Source organism: Perca fluviatilis, chromosome 3 (assembly GCF_010015445.1).
Source record: "Perca fluviatilis chromosome 3, GENO_Pfluv_1.0, whole genome shotgun sequence".
Taxonomy (NCBI): Eukaryota; Metazoa; Chordata; class Actinopteri; order Perciformes; family Percidae; genus Perca; species Perca fluviatilis.
Genome location: NC_053114.1, coordinates 11,302,609 through 11,322,789, shown reverse-complemented (window position 1 = coordinate 11,322,789; position 20,181 = coordinate 11,302,609). Strand labels below are relative to the sequence as shown.

Below are 20,181 nucleotides of genomic sequence, written 5' to 3'. Positions count from 1 at the left end.
GGCCGGCTTCAACTCCTTAAAATCTTCTTCTGCTTCAAAATGTATCTCCTCCTACATTCTTCCACCTACATACGTGAATCAAACTTTAAAATGTTCACAAAATATTCAGCTATCCGGGGGCTACTTTTCAGTTTGATATCTTTTACAGTTTTTTTAAAAAGCTGTTTAAGTTTAGTGATCATTTCAGGAAAATTTATCGATTAAACAGAGTGTGTATTGCGCTGCTTAGAGTGGATGATGTCATAGCTAGAGGTTGAAGCTTCGAAAAATTTTCTTTGTCTCTTCTCAATAAATTGTTCTCACGCCCACAATATCTACTTGTCATACACAATTTATACATCAAAACGTAGGTATTTTTGTCTAGTTTCAGAAGATCTGCTCAGTTATGCAATACGTCTTCGTACTTTTGGCTCGTTGAACTTCCAAATGACAAGATATCCATTTCTTTCTTCATTGGCTCCAATGTTAAAACTTCGTGGATATTTCCCAGCGAAACACTGAACGAACCACTTTTGAAATCGCTGATATGACCACATTTTTACATTTATCCATATAAATGTTTATACCGATTACGTTCACAAAGGCCTTGTGGTGCTCAGGATTCGCGATCATTTGACTGATAGCAGTTATCGTTATTTCCACTGTGAGGCTTTGTTTGAGAGCTTCGCTCTCAGGGACTCTGAATAGCTGCAGCACAGCATGGCTGACGATTCCATTCCATCCATATTTATATCCACCTTCCATTCATTCCTGTTTCCACCATGTCCCCTGGCTACCCCCTCCTTCCATCTCTCCCTCTCTCTATCTCTTTCTTCCTCCCCTCTCTATCTCTTTCTCTCTCTCTTTCTCTCTCTCTCTCCATCTCCTTCCTCCCCTCTTCTCTCCATCCCCTTCTCCTTCCCTCTCTCTCTCTCTCTCTTTTCTCTCTCTCCTTCTCTCCATCCACCTTCCCTCTATCTCTTTTTCTTTCTTTCTCTCTCTCTCTCTCCTATTCCTCTCTCTTTCTCTGTCCTCTCCATCCCTCCTTCTCTCTGTCTCTCTCTCCTTCTCTCTCATCCACTTTCCTCCCTCCTGTCTCTTTCTCTTTCTCTCCTTCTCTCTCTCCATTCTCCTTCCTCCCTCCCTCTCTCTGTCCTCTCCATCCATTCCTTCTCTCTCTCTGTCTCTCTCTTTCTCTTTTCTCTCTCTCTCCTTCTCTCTCCATCATTCTCCCTCCCTCTCCCTGTCTCTTTCTCTTTTTCTCTCTCTCTCCTTCTCTCTCTCCATCCTTTCCTCCCTCCCTCTCTGTCTCTCTCTCTCTCTTTTTCTTTCTCTCTCTCTCCTTCTCTCCTCATCCATCTCTCTCTTTTCTCTTTTTCTTTCTCTCTCTCTCTCTGTTTCTCTCTTTTTCTCTCTCTGTCCTCTCTCCATCCCTTCTCCTCTCTCTGTCTCTCTCTCTCCTTCTCTCTCCATTTCTCCTCTGTCTCTTTCTCTTTTTCTCTCTCCTTCTCTCTCCTTTCCTCTCCTGTCCTCTCATCCCTCCTCTCCTTCCTCTCTCTCTGCTCTCTCTCTCTTTTTCTCTCTCTCTCCTTCTCTCTCATCTTCTCCTCTCTTCTCTCTGTTTCTCTTTTCTTTCCTCTCTCTCTCCCTTTTCTCTTTTTTTTCTCTCTCTTCCTCTCATCTCCTTCTCCCTCCTCTCTCTGTCTCTCTCTCTCCTTCCTCTCTCTTTCCTCCCTCCTCTCTCCTGTCTCTTTCCTCTTTTCTCTCTCTCTCCTTCTCTCTCTCCTTTCCTTCTCCCTCCTCTCTTCCTCTCTCTCCCTCCTTCTCCTCCTCTTCTCTTCTTTCTCTTTTTCTCTCTCTTTCTCTCTCCTTCTCCCTCCTTCTCTTTTCTTTTCCTCTCTCTCTCCTTCTCTTTCTCTTTCTCCCTCTCCTCTCCTCCTCCTCCTTCTCTTTCTCTTTCTCTCTCTCTCCTTCCTTTCCTCTTCTCTTTTTTTCTTTTTCTTTTTTTTCTCTTTTCTTCTTCTTTACTTCTCTCTCTCTCCTTCTCCATCCATTCTCCTCCTCTCTTCTCTTGTTTCTCTTTTCTTTCTCTCTCTCTCCTGTTTCTCTCTCTTTTTCTCTCTCTGTCTCTCTCCATCCCTCCTTCTCCCTCTCTCTCTCTGTCTCTCTCTTTCTCTCTTTTTCTCTCTCCTTCTCTCTCCATCCTTCTTCTCTCTCCTGTCTCTTTCTCTTTTTTCTCTCTCTCTCTCCTTCTCTCTCATCCCCCTTCTCCTCCCTCTCCCTTCTCTTTCTCTTTTTCTCTCTCTCTTCTTCTTTCTCCATCCCTCCTCCCTCCCTCTCTTCTTTCTTTCTTATTGGACCAATTTCCACTTTTTCCAGCTATTCTTCAGCTTCAGCTAAGCTCCACAATGTTCTCTATTTTGTCATTTTTCAGCTTTTTTTAAAGCCAACTTTTTGATTTCCACTTTTTTCAACTATTCTCTCACTATTTCAACTTCTTCTTACAGTTTCTCTCTCTCTCCTTCTTTCTCCTCCCCTTCTCCCTCCCTCTCTATCTCTCTGTTTGTCTTTTCTTTCTCTCCTGTTTCTCTCTTTTCTCTCTCTCTGTCCTCTCTCCATCCCTCCTTCTCCCTCCTCTCTCTGTCTCTCTCTCTCTTTTTCTCTCTCTCCTTCTCTCTCATCCCGCCTTCTCCTCCCTCTCTCTCTTTCTCTTTTTCTCTCTCCTTCTTCTTCTCCATCCCTCCTCCCTCCCTCTCTTACTTTCTTTTACTTATTGAGACCAATTTCCACTTTTTCAACTATTCTTCAGCTTCAGCTAAAGAGCTCCACAATGTTCTACATATTTTGTCATTTTTCAGCTTTTAAAGGCTAACTTTTTAACGATTTCCACTTTTTCAACTATTCTCACTATTTCAACTTCTTCTTACAGATTTCAGCTATTCATCCAGTTGGCTTTAGCAATTCAGCTATTCAGCGTTCCACGCATTTTCCGCAGGGAATGCATTTTTAGTTTTTCTTCGTTACGTTTTTGGCTCTCTGTAACTTCTGCATACTTTCACCTATTTAAACCATTCAACTTTTCAAATGTTCAGCTCTTTCCGCTAATGATGGGACTTCTTCAACTTTTTCTACTATTTATACTTTTTAAAATTTTAAGCTTTTTAACACTTTTTTTTTACATTGAAGGTCAATGAGAGCAGCGTTCAAATCCTTAAAATCTTCTTCCGCTCCCAAAGATGTATCAGCTCCTTCTACATTCTTCCACTACAGACGTCAATCAAACTTTTAAATGTTCACTAAATATTCAGCTATCCGGCTTGTGCTTTTCAGTTTGATATCTTTTACAGTTTTTGTGAAAAGCCTGTTTAAGTTTAGTGATCATTTCAGGAAATTTTATCGATTAAACAGAGTGTGTATTGCGTTTGCTAGAGTGGATGATGTCAGAGCTAGAGGGTGAAGCTTCGAAAAAATTATCTTACTTCCTTGTCTGTAAACTGCTCTCACGCCCACAATATCTACTTGCCATACACAATTTATACATCAAAACGTAGGTATTTTTGTCTAGTTTCAGAAAATCTGCTCAGTCATGCGATACGTCTCATACTTTTGGCTCAGCGAGCTTCCAAATGACGAGTTCAACAAATTTCTCTCCATCCGCTCCAATGATAAAAGGCGTCTATATTTTCCAGCGAAGAGCAGAACGAACCACTTTTTTAAATCGCTGACATGCCCACATTTTTATGTTTATAAATATACATTTTATACCGACACATTCACAAAGGCCGTGTGTCTCTAACGGTCAAGTCGCTGTTTCGATAGCATGTACTGTTGTGGATTTATTAAGGCTTGTTTGAAGGGTTCTCTCAAACTGTCTCTCACTCATTAGGTGTGGCGATTAATGATCAAAGGGAGGCTTTATAAATACTGAAGGAAAATTGCTTGTCTGATCTAAAGATAGTGCAGTGGTTATGCTGCAGGGCTTTGGTGTGAAGGACCAAGGTTCAAATCCTACTGTGGTACATCTATCAATGTGTCCCAGTGTAGGATGATGTTGTACCTTTTCAACCACTCTCGCTACTTCAACTTATTCTTACGTATTTAAGCTATTCATCCAGTTTAGCGTAGCACACACACATACACACGCTTTATACAGACAAACACACATACACACACAAAACCACACACACTATACACACACACACACACAAACAGACACATAAACCTACACACACACACACACAAACACACACACACACACAAACCACAGACACACATACACACACACACACAAACACACACACACACACAAACACACACACACACACACAACAGATCGACAGACACACACACACACATCCTCTCACACCACTCTCTCTCACACCTTACACGCCACACACACAGACAGACAGACAGCACACACCTACACAAACACACACACACAAAGACACACACACAGAGACACAGACACACAAACACACACACAGACAGAACCACAGACACACACACACACGCAAGCTCACACAGACACACACACACGCAAGCACACACACACACAGACAGACAGACAGACACACACCTACACACACACACACGCACACACAAAGACACACACAGAGACACAGACACACAAACACACACACAGACAGACACACAGACACACAAACACACACACGCAAGCACACACAGACACACACACACACATGAAGACATACACAGACACACATACACAAAGCATGTTTATAAACACGTGACAGACACTTAGTAGCCATGACAACCCTTTCACAGACAGTCAAACTTTAAGCCTTTTTAGTCAATTTTAGTCAAAGTTGCTCTCTTTCTAATTTTTTCTATCTTTCCTCTCTTTTTTCTCTCCTCTCTTTCCTCTCTCTCTCCTCTTTATTCTTTCTCTCCTCTCTTTATTCTCTTTCTCTCCTCTCTTTTCTCTCCTCTCTCCTGCTCTTCTTTCTTCTCTCTTTCTCTCCTTGTCTCTTTCCTCTCTTTCTTCTTGTTCAGCCCCAGTTTTTTCACCTAATATATTTCACATCTCATCTCAGCTAGATTGATGCTTTTTCGTTCTATGCAGTGTATATATCTGATAATAATAAAAATATTTCTTCTTTCAGCCTTTTCAACTTTCATCTTTAACAGTATTACAGTATTAATTTGTTTCATATTTCTGCATATGTGAGTCATTATCAGTTAGAAAATCTACTCAGACCTCACAATGTTCTACATATGTTGTCATTATTCAACCTTTAAAGCAAACAGTTCAGTTTAGAATAAACTTTGAACTTTTTAATGAAATTCATACTTATTAAAACGATTTCCGCTTTTTTAACTATTTTCACTACTTCAACTTCTTCTTATGGATTTAAGCTATTCAACCAGTTTAGCTTTAGCAATTCAGCTATTCAGTATTCCCACGCATTTTCTGCAGGAAATGCATTTTCTAGTTATTCTTCGCTTTATTATTCCGTACGTTTTTTGGCTCTCTGTAACTTCTGCATACTTTCACCTATGTAACCATTCAACTTTTCAAATGTTCAGCTCTTTCAGCTAATGATGGGACTTCTTCAACTTTTTTTCTACTATTTATACTTTTTAAAATTTTAAGCTTTTTAACACTTTTTTTAACATTGAAGTCAATGAGAGCAGCGTTCAACTCCTTAAAATCTTCTTCCGCTCCCAAAAGTTTCAGCTCCTTCATACTTTCATCTACAGACGCCAAACAAACTTTTAAATGTTCACAAAATATTCAGCTATCCGGCTTGTGCTTTTCAGTTTGATATCTTTTACAGTTTTTGTGAAAAAGCTGTTTAAGTTTAGTGATCATTTCAGGAAATTTTATCGATTAAACAGAGTGTGTATTGCGCTGCTTAGAGTGGATGACATCACAGCTAGAGGGTGAAGCTTCGAAAAAATTATCTTAGTTCCTTGTCTGTAAACTGCTCTCACGCCCACAATATCTACTTGTCATACACAATTTATACATCAAAACGTAGGTATTTTTGTCTAGTTTCAGGCATTCTACTCAGCTTTGTGATACGCCTTTTACTTTTGGCTGGTTGAGCTTCCAAATGGCAAGATGTCCAAATCTTTCTCCATTGGGTCCAATGTTAAAACTCGTGGATATTTCCCAGCGAAACACTGAACAAACCACTTTTTTAAATCGCTGATATGCCCACATTTCTAAGTTTATCAACATACATTTTATACCGATACGTTCACAAAGGCCTTGTGGTGCTCACGATGACATCATTTGACTGATAGGAGTTATAGTTTTGCCAGTCCGAGGCTTTGTTTGAGAGCCCGCTCTCAGTGTCTGAATTGCTGCGGTGTGCTACAGGAGACATATTAAGACCAGGTGCGATCGTTAACAGATCAAAGAGATGTTTATAAACATGGCCCAGGCCCTTAGTAACCATGACAACCCTTTCACAGCCAGTCTACCTGATTACTCCAGGCTTGCTGTAGGAGTCAACTAACTAGACTAACTATGATCATCAGTCTCGATCATTTGCGTTCCACTTCTGTCTGTCTGTCTGTCTGTCTGTCTGTCTGTCTGTGTGTCTCTCTGTCTGTCTGTCTGTCTCCTTATCTGTCTGTGTCCCTCCCTCCTGTCTCCCTCTCTTGCTCTATGCCTCCCTCCCTTCTTTCTCTTTTCTCTGTCTTCCTCCCTCCTCTGTTCCCCTCCTTCCATCCTTCTCAATATCTCTCTCCTTCCATCACTCCTTCTCTGTCTGTCTGTCTCTCTCCCTCCCTTCCTCTCTTTCACTCCCTCTCTCCCTTTCTTCTTCTGTCTCTCCCTCCAGGGTCATTTGTGATTTCATCCATGTATATAGCCCGTTTCTTTTCAGGCAATATATCCACCTCTCAGCTCTTTAGGGTCATGCTTGTTTGTTCTACGCAATGGATATGGCTGATAATAATAAAAAGTATTTTAACTTTCAGCCTCTTTAGTCAATTTTAGTCAAAGTTGCTGTCTTTCTTTTCCTCTCCTCTCTTTCCTCTCTTTCCTCTCTCTCTCCTTCTCTCTTTATTCTCTTTCTCTCCTCTCTCTTCTCGTCTCTTCTCTCCTGCTCTCCTTTCTTCTCTCTTTCTCTCCTCTCTTTCCTATTGTTCAGACCCATTCTTTTCACCTAATATATTTCATATCTCAGCTAGATTGATGCTTTTTTGTTCTATGCAGTCTATATATCTGATAATAATAAAAATATGTCTTCTTTCAGCCTTTTCAACTTTCATCTTTAACAGTATTACAGTATTAATTTGTTTCATATTTCTGCATATGTGAGTCATTATCAGTTAGAAAATCTACTCAGACCTCACAATGTTCTACATATTTGTCATTATTCAACCCTTAAAGCAAACAGTTCAGTTTAGCATAAAGTTTTAACTTTTTAATGAAATTCATACTTATTAAACCGATTTCCGCGTTTTCAACTATTTTCACTACTTCAACTTCTTCTTACGTATTTCAGCTATTCATCCAATTTAGCTTTAGCAATTCAGCTATTCAGCATTCCCACGCATTTTCTGCAGGAAATGCATTTTCTAGTTATTCTTCGCTTTATTATTCCGTACGTTTTTTGGCTCTCTGTAACTTCTCTGTAAACTACTTTCACCTATTTAAACCATTCAACTTTTCAAATGTTCAGCTCTTTAAGCTAATGATGGGACTTCTTCAACTTTTTTTCTAGTATTTATACTTTTTAAAATTTTAAGCTTTTTAACACTTTTTTTTAACATTGAAGTCAATGAGAGCAGCGTTCAACTCCTTAAAATCTTCTTCCGCTCCCAAAAGTTTCAGCTCCTTCATACTTTCACCTACAGACGCCAAACAAACTTTAAAATGTTCACAAAATATTCAGCTATCCAAACTTATCTTTTCAGTTTGATATCTTTTACAGTTTTTGTGAAAAAGCTGTTTAAGTTTAGTGATCATTTCAGGAAATTTTGTCGATTAAACAGAGTGTGTATTGCGCTGCTTAGAGTGATGATGTCATCATCCAGAGTGTGAAGCTTCGAAAAAATTATCTTTGTTCCTTCTCTAAAAACTGCTCTCACGCCCACAATATCTACTTGTCATACACAATTCATACATCAAAACGTAGGTACTTCTGTGATACGCCTTTTACTTTAGGCTGGTTGAGCTTCCAAACGACAAGAGTAACACAACTCCCTCCATTCACTCTCCTGTATGACTTTCTTTGCATTTCCCAGCGAAACACACAGCGAACCACTTTTTGAAATCGCTGATATGCCCGCATTTCTAAGTTTATCAACATAAATTTTATACCGATAAGTTCACAAAGGCCTTGTGGTGCTCACGATGACGTCATTTGACTGATAGGAGTTATAGTTTTGGCAGTGTGAGGCTTTATTTGAGAGCTTGCTCTCAGTGTCTGAATTGCTGCGGTGTGCTACAGGAGACATATTAAGAGCAGGTGCGATCGTTAACACATCAAAGAGATGTTTATAGACATGGCCCCAGGCCCTTAGTAACCATGACAACCCTTTCACAGACAGTCTACCTGATTAGTCCAGGCTTGCTGTAGGAGTCAACTAACTAGACTAACTATGATCATCAGTCTATATCATTTGCGTTCCACTTCTGTCTGGCTGTCTGTCTGTGTGTCTGTCTGTCTGTCTGTCTGTCTGTCTGTCTCCTTATCTGTCTGTGTCTCCCTCCCTCCCTCTGTCTGTATCCCTCCCTCCTGTCTCCCTCTCTCTTTCTCTATGCCTCCCTCCCTCCTTTCTCTTTTTTGTCTTCCTCCCTCCTCTGTTCCCCTCCTTCCTTCCTTCAGTCTTCCTCCCTCCTTCTCTCCCTCCCCCCCTTTCTCTCTCTCCATCCTCTCTCTCTCTCTCTCTCTCTCTTCCCCCTCCCCTCCCTTCCTCTCTCAATCCCTCTCTCCCTTCCTTCTTTTCTTCTCCAGGGTCATTTTTGTGTTTTGTGATTTCATCCATGTATATGCCCGTTCTTTGCTTCGAATATATCCACCTCTTGCTCCTGCTCATTCTTGTTTTTTTCGCAATGGATATGGCTGATAATAATACAAAGTCTTTAAACTTTCAGTCTTTTTAGTCAATTTTAGTCAGGCTTGCTGTAGGAGTCAACTAACTAGACTAACTATGATCATCAGTCTATATCATTTGCGTTCCACTTCTGTCTGTCTGTCTGTCTGTCTGTCTCCTTATCTGTCTGTCTCCCTCCCTCCTGTCTCCCTCTCTTTCTCTACGCCTCCCTCCCTCCTTTCTCTTTTCTCTGTCTTCCTCCCTCCTCTGTTCCCCTCCTTCCTTCCTTTAGTCTCCCTCCCTCTGTCTCTCCCTCCGTCTGTCTCTCCCTCCCTCTGTCTCTCCCTCCCTCCATCCTTCTCAATCTCTCTCTCCTTCATCAATCCTTCTCTGTCTCTCTCTCTCTCCCTCCCTTCCTCTCTCTCACTTCCTCTCTCCCTTCCTCCTTCTGTCTCTCCCTCCAGGGTCATTTGTGATTTCATCCATGTATATAGCCCGTTTCTTTTCAGCCAATATATCCACCTCTCAGCTCTTTAGGGTCATGCTTGTTTGTTCTACGCAATGGATATGGCTGATAATAATACAAAGTCTTTAAACTTTCAGCCTTTTTAGTCAATTTTAGTCAAAGTTGCTGTCTTTCTTTTCCCTCTCCTCTCTTTCCTCTCTCTCTCCTTCTCTCTTTATTCTCTTTCTCTCTTCTCTCTTCTCTTTTTCGTCTCTTCTCTCCTGCTCTCCTTTCTTCTCTCTTTCTCTCCTCTCTTTCCTCTCTTTCTTCTTGTTCAGACCGCCCATTCTTTTCACCTAATATATTTCACATCTCATCTCAGCTAGATTGGTGCTTTTTGTTCTATGCAGTGTATATATCTGATAATAATAAAAATATTTCTTCTTTCAGCCTTTTTCAACTTTCATCTTTAACAGTATTACAGTATTAATTTGTTTCATATTTCTGCATATGTGAGTCATTATCAGTTAGAAAATCTATACACTCCCAATGTTCTACATAATTTTGTCATTATTCAACCTTTAAAGCAAACAGTTCAATTTAACGTCACTTTTATGCTAACTTTCCTTTCAATTTCCACTATTCTACTATTCACTTCCATTCTTCTTTCACTCAAATACATTCATCTTTTCAGGGAACTTTCCAGTCTGTATTTCTTCTCTGTTCTTTCTTGTTCTGGTCTGTCTGTCTGTCTTCTTTGCTCCCCTCTCTATCTCTCTTTTTCCATCTGCCTCTCTCCTCCTTATCGTCTCCCTCTCTCCCTCCCCCTCTCTTCCTTTCTCTCTATCTATCACTCTCTTTCCCTCTCTCTCTCTGTCTCTTTCTTTCCCTTTTGCCTCTCTATCCTGTCTCTCTCTTTCTGTCTCCATCCCTCTCTCCTCTTTCCCTCTCTCTCTTCTCTCTCTTCCTTTCTCTCTCTTATCACTCTCTTTCCTTCTCTCTCTCTGTCTCTTTCTTTCCCTTTGCATCCTCTCTCCTCTATCCTCTCTCTCCCTCTCTCTCTCATCCCCCTTCTCTCCATCCCCTCTCTCTCCTCCCTTTTTTTCTCTCTTTCTCTCCTTCTCTCCATCCCTCCTTCTCCCCTCCCTCCATCCCCCTTTTCTCTTTTTCTTTCCCTTTCTCTCTCCATTTTTTTTTTGTTTGTTCTATGCAATGGATATAGCTGATAATAAGTCTTTTTAGTTAATTTATTGAAACTTCCACTTTTGACAGTTTTACAGTTTAGCTTACCGCTTTTCTACAAATGTATTTCAAGAACTTATTTTATTATTATATATTATATTATATTATATTTTATTAGTGGTGTTCTTCAACTTTTCAATGAAATTCATACTTATTGAACCAATTTCCACTTTTTCAACTATTCTTCTGCTTCAGCTAAAGACCTCACAATGTTCTACATATTTTGTCATTTTTCAACTTTTACAGCCAACAATACAGTTTAGCGTCAACTTTGAACTTTTTAACAATTTCCACTTTTTCAACTATTCTCACTATTTCAACTTCACTTACAGATTTGAGCTATTCATCCAGTTAGCTTTAGCAATTCAGCTATTCAGCATTCCCACGCATTTTCTGCAGGAAATGCATTTTCTAGTTTTTCTTATTATTATTCCGTACGTTTTTTGGCTCTCTGTAACTTCTGCATACTTTCACCTATTTAAACCATTCAACTTTTCAAATATTCAGCTCTTTCAGCTAATGATGGGACTTCTTCAACTCTTTTTTCTACTATTTATACTTTTTAAAATTTTAAGCTTTTTAACACTTTTTTTAACATTGAAGTGAATGAGAGCAGGCTTCAAATCATTAAAATCTTCTTCCAGACCCAAAAGTTTCAGCTCCTTCATACTTTCACCTACAGACGCCAAACAAACTTTAAAGTGTTCATAAAATATTCAGCTATCCGGCTACTACTTTTCAGTTTGATATCTTTTACAGTTTTTCTGAAAAAGCTGTTTAAGTTTAGTGATCATTTCAGGAAATTTTATCGATTAAACAGAGTGTGTATGTGGCTGGTGTCACGGACGACCAGGAGACAGACTGGAGTAGTGAAGCAGATCTTTATTAACAATGATCCAACAAAGTGCAGGAAGCAACAGGCAGGAATCTGGTAGCTGAGTAGGCAGGTTTAGAGCAGCAGCAGACAACAGGATATGAAGTACTGGTAAGGCAAACTTGGATAGACTAGGCTTTAACGTGAGTGAGTCAGAGCATCGTGTAGAAACGAGACTAGACAAAGTGCATGTTTGTCTGTGCTGCTTATGTAGGTGGTTGTTGATTAGCTGCAGGTGGTGAACAGAGGATGTGGCTTGATGAGGTGCAGGTGTGTGTAATTAGTACTGAGGGGACTGGGAGCGTCTGATCGGCGTGAGTGACGAGTATGAATCAGTGGGAGGAGTGAGTGCTGGAGAATGAGAGGGAGGAGTGAATGCAGGTGACGGTGGGACCCTGACAGTACCCCCTCCTCCCAAGGCAGCTCCCGACGGCTGAGGGTCGACCACGGCGACGAGGCCTGAGATCTGGACGGTCGGCGTGGAACTGGTCGAGGAGAGCGGGGTCCAGGATGTCTTCACGAGGTACCCACGACTACTCCTCCGGCCCGTAGTCCTCCCAGTCTACCAGATACTCGAGACGCCGACCCCGAAGGCGAAGGTCCCGAGTGGACAGCCACACTTTCTGGCCGGGTTGGTACTGTGGAGTTTCGGACCGACGTCGGTCTGCATGGTCCTTGTGCTTGCGGACAGCCTGTTGAAGCTGTACGTGAGCCGCATTCCATACTCTCTCACTGCTTTGGAACCAGTGGTTGACGGCAGGCACCTTTGATGGCTCACCGGACCAAGGGAAAAGCGGGGGTTGATAACCCAGGATGCATTGGAAAGGGGTGAGACCTGTGGTGGTTTGACGAAGGGAGTTCTGGGCATATTCTGCCCAGGGGAGGAAACGGCTCCAACTGTTCTGGTTCTGGTAGCAGTAGGTCCTGAGATGACGTCCGATTTCTTGGATCTTCCGTTCTGTTTGTCCGTTTGTCTGAGGGTGATAACCTGACGATAGACAGAGACTGTCACTCCCAGGAGTCTGAAGAAGGCTTGCCAAACTCTGGAGATGAACTGAGGTCCTCTGTCCGAGACGATGTCCTCTGGAATGCCGAAGTTCCTGAACACATGACAGAAGAGTGCTTCTGCCGTCATGAGGGCAGTGGGAAGCCCGGGTAGAGGAATCAGCCTACACCCCTTGGAGAACCTGTCCACTACTACCAGGATGCAGGTGTGGCAGATAAAGGAAGGTCAGTCATGAAGTCTATCCCTAAGTGGGACCATGGGCGTCGAGGAACAGGAACGGGCATGAGCTTGCCTTCTGGGAGATTTCTGGGGGTGTTGGTTATGGCACAAACTGAACAGCCGGTAACATAACGGGACACATCCTGAGAGATGGTGGGCCACCAGTACGGTTGGCGGAGGAGGGAGAGGGTACGCTTCCTACCCGGATGTCCCGAAGCCGGAACAGTGTGGGCTGAGTCCAGCAGGATGGTACAGAACTGAGGAGGAACGAAGACCACCCCTTTGGGACCTCCTGGCGGAGCGGGAAGGTGAAGGTTTGCCTGGGTGATCTGTTCGACGATGTCCCAGACGATAGGATTGACGATCAAGGCAGGAGGTATGATGGGTTCAGGTTGGAGATCCTCAGCAGTTGACTGATGGAGACGAGAGAGGGCATCAGCCTTGCCATTGTTACTGCCTGGTCTATAGGTGATGTGGAAGTCAAAACGAGTGAAGAAGAGAGCCCAACGGGCCTGGCGAGGGTTCAATTGTTTTGCCTCTCTGATGTATTCCAGGTTGCGATGATCTGTTATGACCTCGAACTGGTGATTGGCTCCCTCTAACCAATGTCTCCACTCCTCAAGGGCCAGTTTGATAGCCAGTAGTTCTCGGTTTCCGATGTCGTAATTCTGTTCTGCTGTAGAAAGCTTCTTGGAGAAGAAGGCACAGGGATGGAGTCTGGGAGGCGTTCCTTGCCGTTGTGACAGTACCGCTCCCGCCCCAGTGGAGGACGCGTCAACCTCAACAACAAAGGGCAGGTTCGGGTTAGGATGAGCGAGGATGGGAGCGGTTATGAAGGCATCCTTGAGACGAGTAAAGGCGGTGATGGCCTCCTGAGTCAGGGACAGGGATTTGGGCTGCCCCTTGAGGGCCGAGGTCAGAGGAGCACTGATGTCACTGTAGCCAAGGATGAAACGTCTATAAAAATTGGCAAATCCCAGAAACCGCTGGAGGTCCTTGATGGTGGAGGGAAGAGGCCAATGACGGATGGTGTCCACTTTCTTTTGGTCCATCTGGACCCCGTGTTGGTCGATGACATAACCCAGAAACTGCACAGATGGGGTGTGGAACTCACATTTCTCCAGCTTCAGATACAGGTCGTTCTCTTTGAGTTTCTTCAGCACTTGACGGACGTGTAGTTGGTGTTCAGAGAGAGAAGAGGAATAGATGAGGATGTTATCAATGTAGACCACGACGAAGCGGTTGAGGAATTCCCGAAAGACCTCGTTCATGAATCCCTGGAATACAGCTGGAGCATTAGCCAGTCCGAAAGGCATGACCTGATACTCATAATGTCCAGAGGGGGTGACAAAGGCTGTCTTCCATTCGTCACCTCGACGGATGCGGATCAGGTTGTAGGCGCTTCGTAAATCCAACTTCGTGAAGATGCGGGCTCCCCGCAGCTGCTCCAGGGCCGCCGGAACCAGAGGAAGGGGATATTTGAACTTTATGGTTTGGGAGTTAAGGGATCTATAGTCAATGCATGGTCTCAAACCTCCATCCTTTTTGACCACAAAAAAGAAACTGGAAGCGGCAGGAGATGTGGATGGGCGAATGAACTGCTGCTGAAGGGCCTCCTTCACATATTCCTCCATGGCTTTCTGTTCTGGGATGGAGAGGGGATAGACCCGTCCCTTAGGGACGATGTCTTCGGGGTTCAGGTCAACAGCACAGTCCCAGGGTCGATGTGGAGGCAACTTAGTAGCCAGTTGTTTATTGAACACGTCCTCGAAGTCTTTGTAAACAACGGGAAGGTCCACTTGATGAAGAACATCGGGGCTCTCGATGGTGGTAGAACAGACGGGAAACTGGGGTCCATTGCTTGTGGATGAAGAAGGGGGTTTTGGAGGAGAGTTCCTCTGGAGCGGTGTTACGCATGCATGAATACAGTCCTCTCCCCATTGTAGAACCTCTCCAGTTGTCCAGTCGATGGTAGGTTGATGTTGCACTAGCCATGGCCTTCCCAGGATGATTTCGGCTGTGCAGTCTTCTAGTACCATGAAGGTGAGTTTTTCAGAGTGCAAACTGCCCACCCGGAGCGTCAGTGTAGGGGAGACATGGCGAATCCGACCTTTTCCTAGCGGCTTTCCTTGGATGGTGTGAATTTCCAAATCCCGCGGGCGCCGACGTTTGTTGACCCCTAACGTCTGAAGGAGGGGAATGGAGATGAAATTCCCCGCTGAGCCTGAGTCGATGAGGGCATGCGCTGTGACACAGATACGTGTAGTCAATACTTGTACAGGAGTGCGAATCAGGGTCTCAATTCTTGGAGGGAGTTGAATGGCACTCACCGCTGGGCGCTGGGGACGGATAGGGCAGTCTCTGATGAAGTGTTTTTCCCCTCCACAGTACAGACAAAGCCTGAGCCCTAGGCGGCACTGACGCTCAGCAGGTGACAGGCGAGCAGAATCGACTTGCATAGGTTCAGCGGCTGGAATACTGCTAGGCGACACCGAAGGAGGAGAGGAAACAGCCGTGGCAGAGGGTTCACAGACAGACAAGCGTTGAGCCACACGTACAGTCTTTTGTATGAGGTTTTCCAGTCCCATGGTGTCATCATACACTACTACTAGCTGACGAACATCAGGGTGGAGACCATCTCTGAATGCCGTTATGAGGGCTGTCTCGTTCCAACCACTAGCAGCTGCTAAAGTGCGAAACTGGAGAGCATATGTACTCACAGACGATCCTCCCTGGCGAAGCCGGTAAAGTTGATCATGCACAGTAAGGTCTGCCGCCACCTGCCCGAAAACTTCCTTGAAGTGTTGAATGAAAGCCGACAAAGATGTCACCAACCGGGAGTTAGAGTTCCATAACGACTGGGCCCACTGGAGAGCACAGCCTGACAGCAGGGAGATCATAAAGGCCACTCGGGCCGTGTCGTTGTTAAACAGGTGGGCTTGCATCTGGAAATACAGCAACACCTGGAGGAGAAATCCACTGCAGTCCTCCGCCTCTCCAGTGAATGTCGCTGGTCGGGCAATGGGACTCGAAGCTGCGGCAGCAGCTGTAGCCGAAGAAGCCGGTGTTTGCGGAAGCAAATGTCTCTGTGCTGAGCGGAGGATCTCTTCAGGCACGGTGGGCGGATTAACAGGCGGAGAAGGCAGGAGAGATTAACGAACCGCCTGTACGAGCTCCGTGAATGGATCGTGAACAGAATCCACCGCGGTCTCTGTTGGATCTTGCATCTTGGTCTAATCTTCTGTCACGGACGACCAGGAGACAGACTGGAGTAGTGAAGTAGATCTTTATTAACAATGATCCAACAAAGAGCAGGAAGCAACAGGCAGGAATCTGGTAGCTGAGTAGGCAGGTTTAGAGCAGCAGCAGACAACAGGATACGAAGTACTGGTAAGGCAAACTTGGATAGACTAGGCTTTAACGTGAGTGAGTCAGAGCGTCGTGTAGAAACGAGACTAGACAAAGTGCATGTGTGTCTGTGCTGCTTATGTAGGTGGTTGTTGATTAGCTGCAGGTGGTGAACTGAGGATGTGGCTTGATGAGGTGCAGGTGGGTGTAATTAGTACTGAGGGGACTGGGAGCGTCTGATCGGCGTGAGTGACGAGGAGTATGAATCAGTGGGAGGAGTGAGTGCTGGAGAATGAGAGGGAGGAGTGAATGCAGGTGACGGTGGGACCCTGACAGTTGGTTAGAGTGATGATGTCAATGCTCAGAGGGTGAAGCTTAAAAAAAATTATCTTTGTCCCTTCTCTATAAATTGCTCGTACACCCACAATCTTTACCTGTCATACACAATTTATACATCAAAACGTAGGTATTTTTGTCTAGTTTCAGAAATGTGCTCGGTTAAGCGATATGTCTTATACTTTGGGCTCAGCAAACTTCCAAATGATGAGAGTAACACATTTTCCCTCATCCGCTGCAATGATAAAAGTCCTACATATTTTCCAGCGAAGAGCAGAACGAACCACTTTTTTAAATCGCTGATATGCCCACATTTTTACATTTATCCATATAAATCTTATACCGATACATTCACAAAGGCCTGGATGGTGCTCAGGATGACGTCATTTGACTGATAGCAGTTACAGTTTTGCCAGTCTGAGCCGTTATTTGAGAGCTTGTTCTCAGGGTCTCTGAGCTGCAGTTTGGCCCAGCTGATAGTTTAAGCAGGTGTCACGCATTAACTGATTAGTCATTGGTTACCATGACAACACTTTCACAGACACACACAGATACTACAGGCAGTAATATGAACAGTAGTCTCTACTTCTCTCTGTCTGTCTTCTCTGTTCTTGTCCTCTTCCTCTGTCCTTGTCTGTCTGTCTTCTCTGTTCTTGTCCTCTTCCTCTGTCCTTGTCTGTCTGTCTGTCTGTCTTCTCTGTTCTATTCTCTTGTTCTGGTTTGTCTGTCTGTTTGTCTGTCTTCTCTCTCTCCCCCTCTCTATCTCTTTCCCTCTCTCTTTTTCTCTCTCTCTCCTCTCTCCATCCCTCCCTCTCTCTCTATTCCATTCTCTCTCTCCATCTCTATCCCTCTCTCTCTCTTTCTCTCTCTGTCCACCTTTCTCTTTCCCTCTCTCTCTCTCTCCCTGTCCCTCTCTTTCTTTCTCTCTCTCTCTCTCCTCTTTCATCCCTCCTTCTCCCTCACTGTCTCTCCCTCCCCTCTCTCTCTCTATCTATCTTTCCCCCTCTCTCTCTCTCTTTCTCTCTGTCTCTCTCTATCCCTCTCTTTCTCTCTGTCTCTCTGTTTGTTCTGTGCAATGGATATAGCTGATAAGTCTTTTTAGTCAATGTATTGAAACTTCCACTTTTGACAGTATTACAGTTTAGCTTCCAGCTTTTCTACAAATGTATTTCAGCTCTTAACTTATGTTCAGTTCAGCTTCCAACTTCCAAGTCTTTCAGCTGTGTAGTGCAATGCATTTGAGATTTTTCAAACAATTTGTTCCATATTTCTGCATTTTCATCAGTGTTTCTCACAGCATTTGTAAGTCTTCCATACTTATTCATAATTCCAGTTAGAAAATAAATTATTTTATACATTAGTGGTGTTATTCAACTTTTCAATGAAATTCATACTTATTAAAACAATTTCCACTTTTTCTACTACTCTCACTACTTCAACTTCTTCTTACGGATTTAAGCTATTCACCCAGTTTAGCTTTAGCAATTCAGCTATTCAGCATTCCCACGCATTTTCTGCAGGAAATGCATTTTCTAGTTAGTGGGAATGCTGTTCTACAGCATTCCAACTATTGTTATTCGTGTCGGCCATTTTGTTTATTATTCTTATTCCGTCTTCCGTACATTTTTTGGCACTCTGTAACTTCTGCATACTTTCACCTATTTAAACCATTCAACTTTTAAAATGTTCACCTCTTTCAGCTAATGATGTGACTTCTTCAACGTTTTTTCTACTATTTATACTTTTTTAAATATTCCGCTTTTTAACACTTTTTTAACATTGAAGTGAATGAGAGCAGGCTTCAAATCCTTAAAATCTTCTTCCGCTCCCAAAAGTTTCAGCTACTTCATACTTTCACCTACAGACGCCAACCAAACTTTAAAATGTTCACACAATATTCAGTTATCCGGCTACTACTTTTCAGTTTGATATCTTGTACACTTTTTGTGAAAAAGCTGTTTAAGTTTAGTGATCATTTCAGGAAATTTTATCGATTAAACAGAGTGTGTATGTGGCTTATTAGAGTGATGATGTCATCATTCAGAGGGTGAAGCTTCAAAAAAATTATCTTTATCCCTTCTCTATAAATTGTTCTCACGCCCACAATATCTACTTGTCATACACAATTTATACATCAAAACGTAGGTATTTTTGTCTCGTTTCAGCCAATGTGCTCAGGTTTGTGATACGCCTTTTACTTTTGGCTGGTTGAGCTTCCAAATGACAAGAGTAACACAACTGCCTCCATCCACTCTCCTGTATAACTTTCTTCGCATTTCCAAGCGAAATGCAGAACAAATCACTTTTTTAAATCGCTGATATGCCCACATTTTTAAGTTTATACATATAAATTATAAATTTTATACCGATACGTTCACAAAGGCCTTGTGGTGCTCTGGATCATGTCATTTGACTGATAGGAGTTATAGTTTTGCCAGTCTGAGGCTTTATTTGAGAGCTCGCTCTCAGGGTCTCTGAATAGCTGTAGCACAGCACAGCTGACAGATTCAGCAGGTGACAGGCTCGTTAACTTGATTAAACTATCAAAACATGTTTATAAACATTCACAGGCCATTGGTTACCATGACAACACTTTCACAGACACACACACAGATACTACAGGCAGTAATATGAACAGTAGTCTATACAGATACTACAGGCAGTAATATGACCAGTAGTCTAGATCTGTTGCCTTCCACTTCTGTTTGTCTGTCTTCTCTGTTCTATTCTCTTGTTCTGGTCTGTCTTTCTGTCTGTCTGTCTGTCTCCTAATATGTCTGTGTCTCCTCCTCTGTTTTTGTTTTTGTCTCCCTCCTCCCTCATTCTCCGTCTCTCGCTGTCTCCTGCCCTACTTCTGTCTTCCTCCCTCTGTCTCCCTTCCTCCCTCTGCCTCCCTTCCTCCCTCCCTCCCTTCTCTTTTCTCTGTCTCCCTTACTCCCTCTCTACCTCCCTCTCTCCCTCCCTCTCTGTCTCTCTCCCTTCCTCCTTCTCAATCTCTCTCGCTCTCTCTCTCTCTCTATCACTCCTCTCTCTACCTCCCTCCCTTCCTCTCTCACTCCCTCTCTCCCTCCCTCCTTCTGTCTCTCCCTCCCTCCCTCCAGGGTCATTTGTGATTTGTGATTTCATCCATGTATATAGCCCGTTTCTTTTCAGCCAATATATCCACCTCTCAGCTCTTTAGGGTCATGCTTGTTTGTTCTACGCAATGGATATGGCTGATAATAATACAAAGTATTCAAACTTTCAGCCTTTTTAGTCAATTTTAGTCAAAGTTGCTCTCTTTCTTTTCCTCTCCTCTCTTTCCTCTCTCTCTCCTTCTCTCTTTATTCTCTTTCTCTCCTCTCTCTTCTCGTCTCTTCTCTCCTGCTCTTCTTTCTTCTCTCTTTCTCTCCTCTCTTTCCTCTTTCTTCTTGTTCAGCCCCATTCTTTTCACCTAATATATTTCACATCTCATCTCAGCTAGATTGATGCTTTCTCATTCTATGCAGTGTATATATCTGATAATAATAAAAATATTTCTTCTTTCAGCCTTTTCAACTTTCATCTTTAACAGTATTACCGTTCAGCTTCCAGCTTTTCTAAGAAGCTCTTCACTTATGTAGGTAATGCAGTTTAGCTTCCAACTCTGAACATTTTCCAGATGTTTCAGCAGTGCAGTGCAATGCATTTGAGCTTTAAGATTTTTCATACAATTTGTTTCATATTTCTGCATATGTA

At 43.1% G+C, this 20,181-nt stretch overlaps 1 long non-coding RNA gene across 1 annotated transcript in view; it reads right to left on the bottom strand.

The window, feature by feature from the left end:
* Positions 1–19,197, bottom strand: part of LOC120556080 — a 21,618-nt gene extending 2,421 nt beyond the window's left edge. The window contains exons 1-2 of the long non-coding RNA XR_005638791.1: positions 19,074–19,197; positions 13,895–13,898 (exon numbers count right to left, since the gene is read on the bottom strand). This is a non-coding gene — a long non-coding RNA (uncharacterized LOC120556080). The remainder of the gene's footprint in view (positions 1–13,894; positions 13,899–19,073) is intronic.
* Positions 19,198–20,181: the final 984 nt, after the last annotated feature.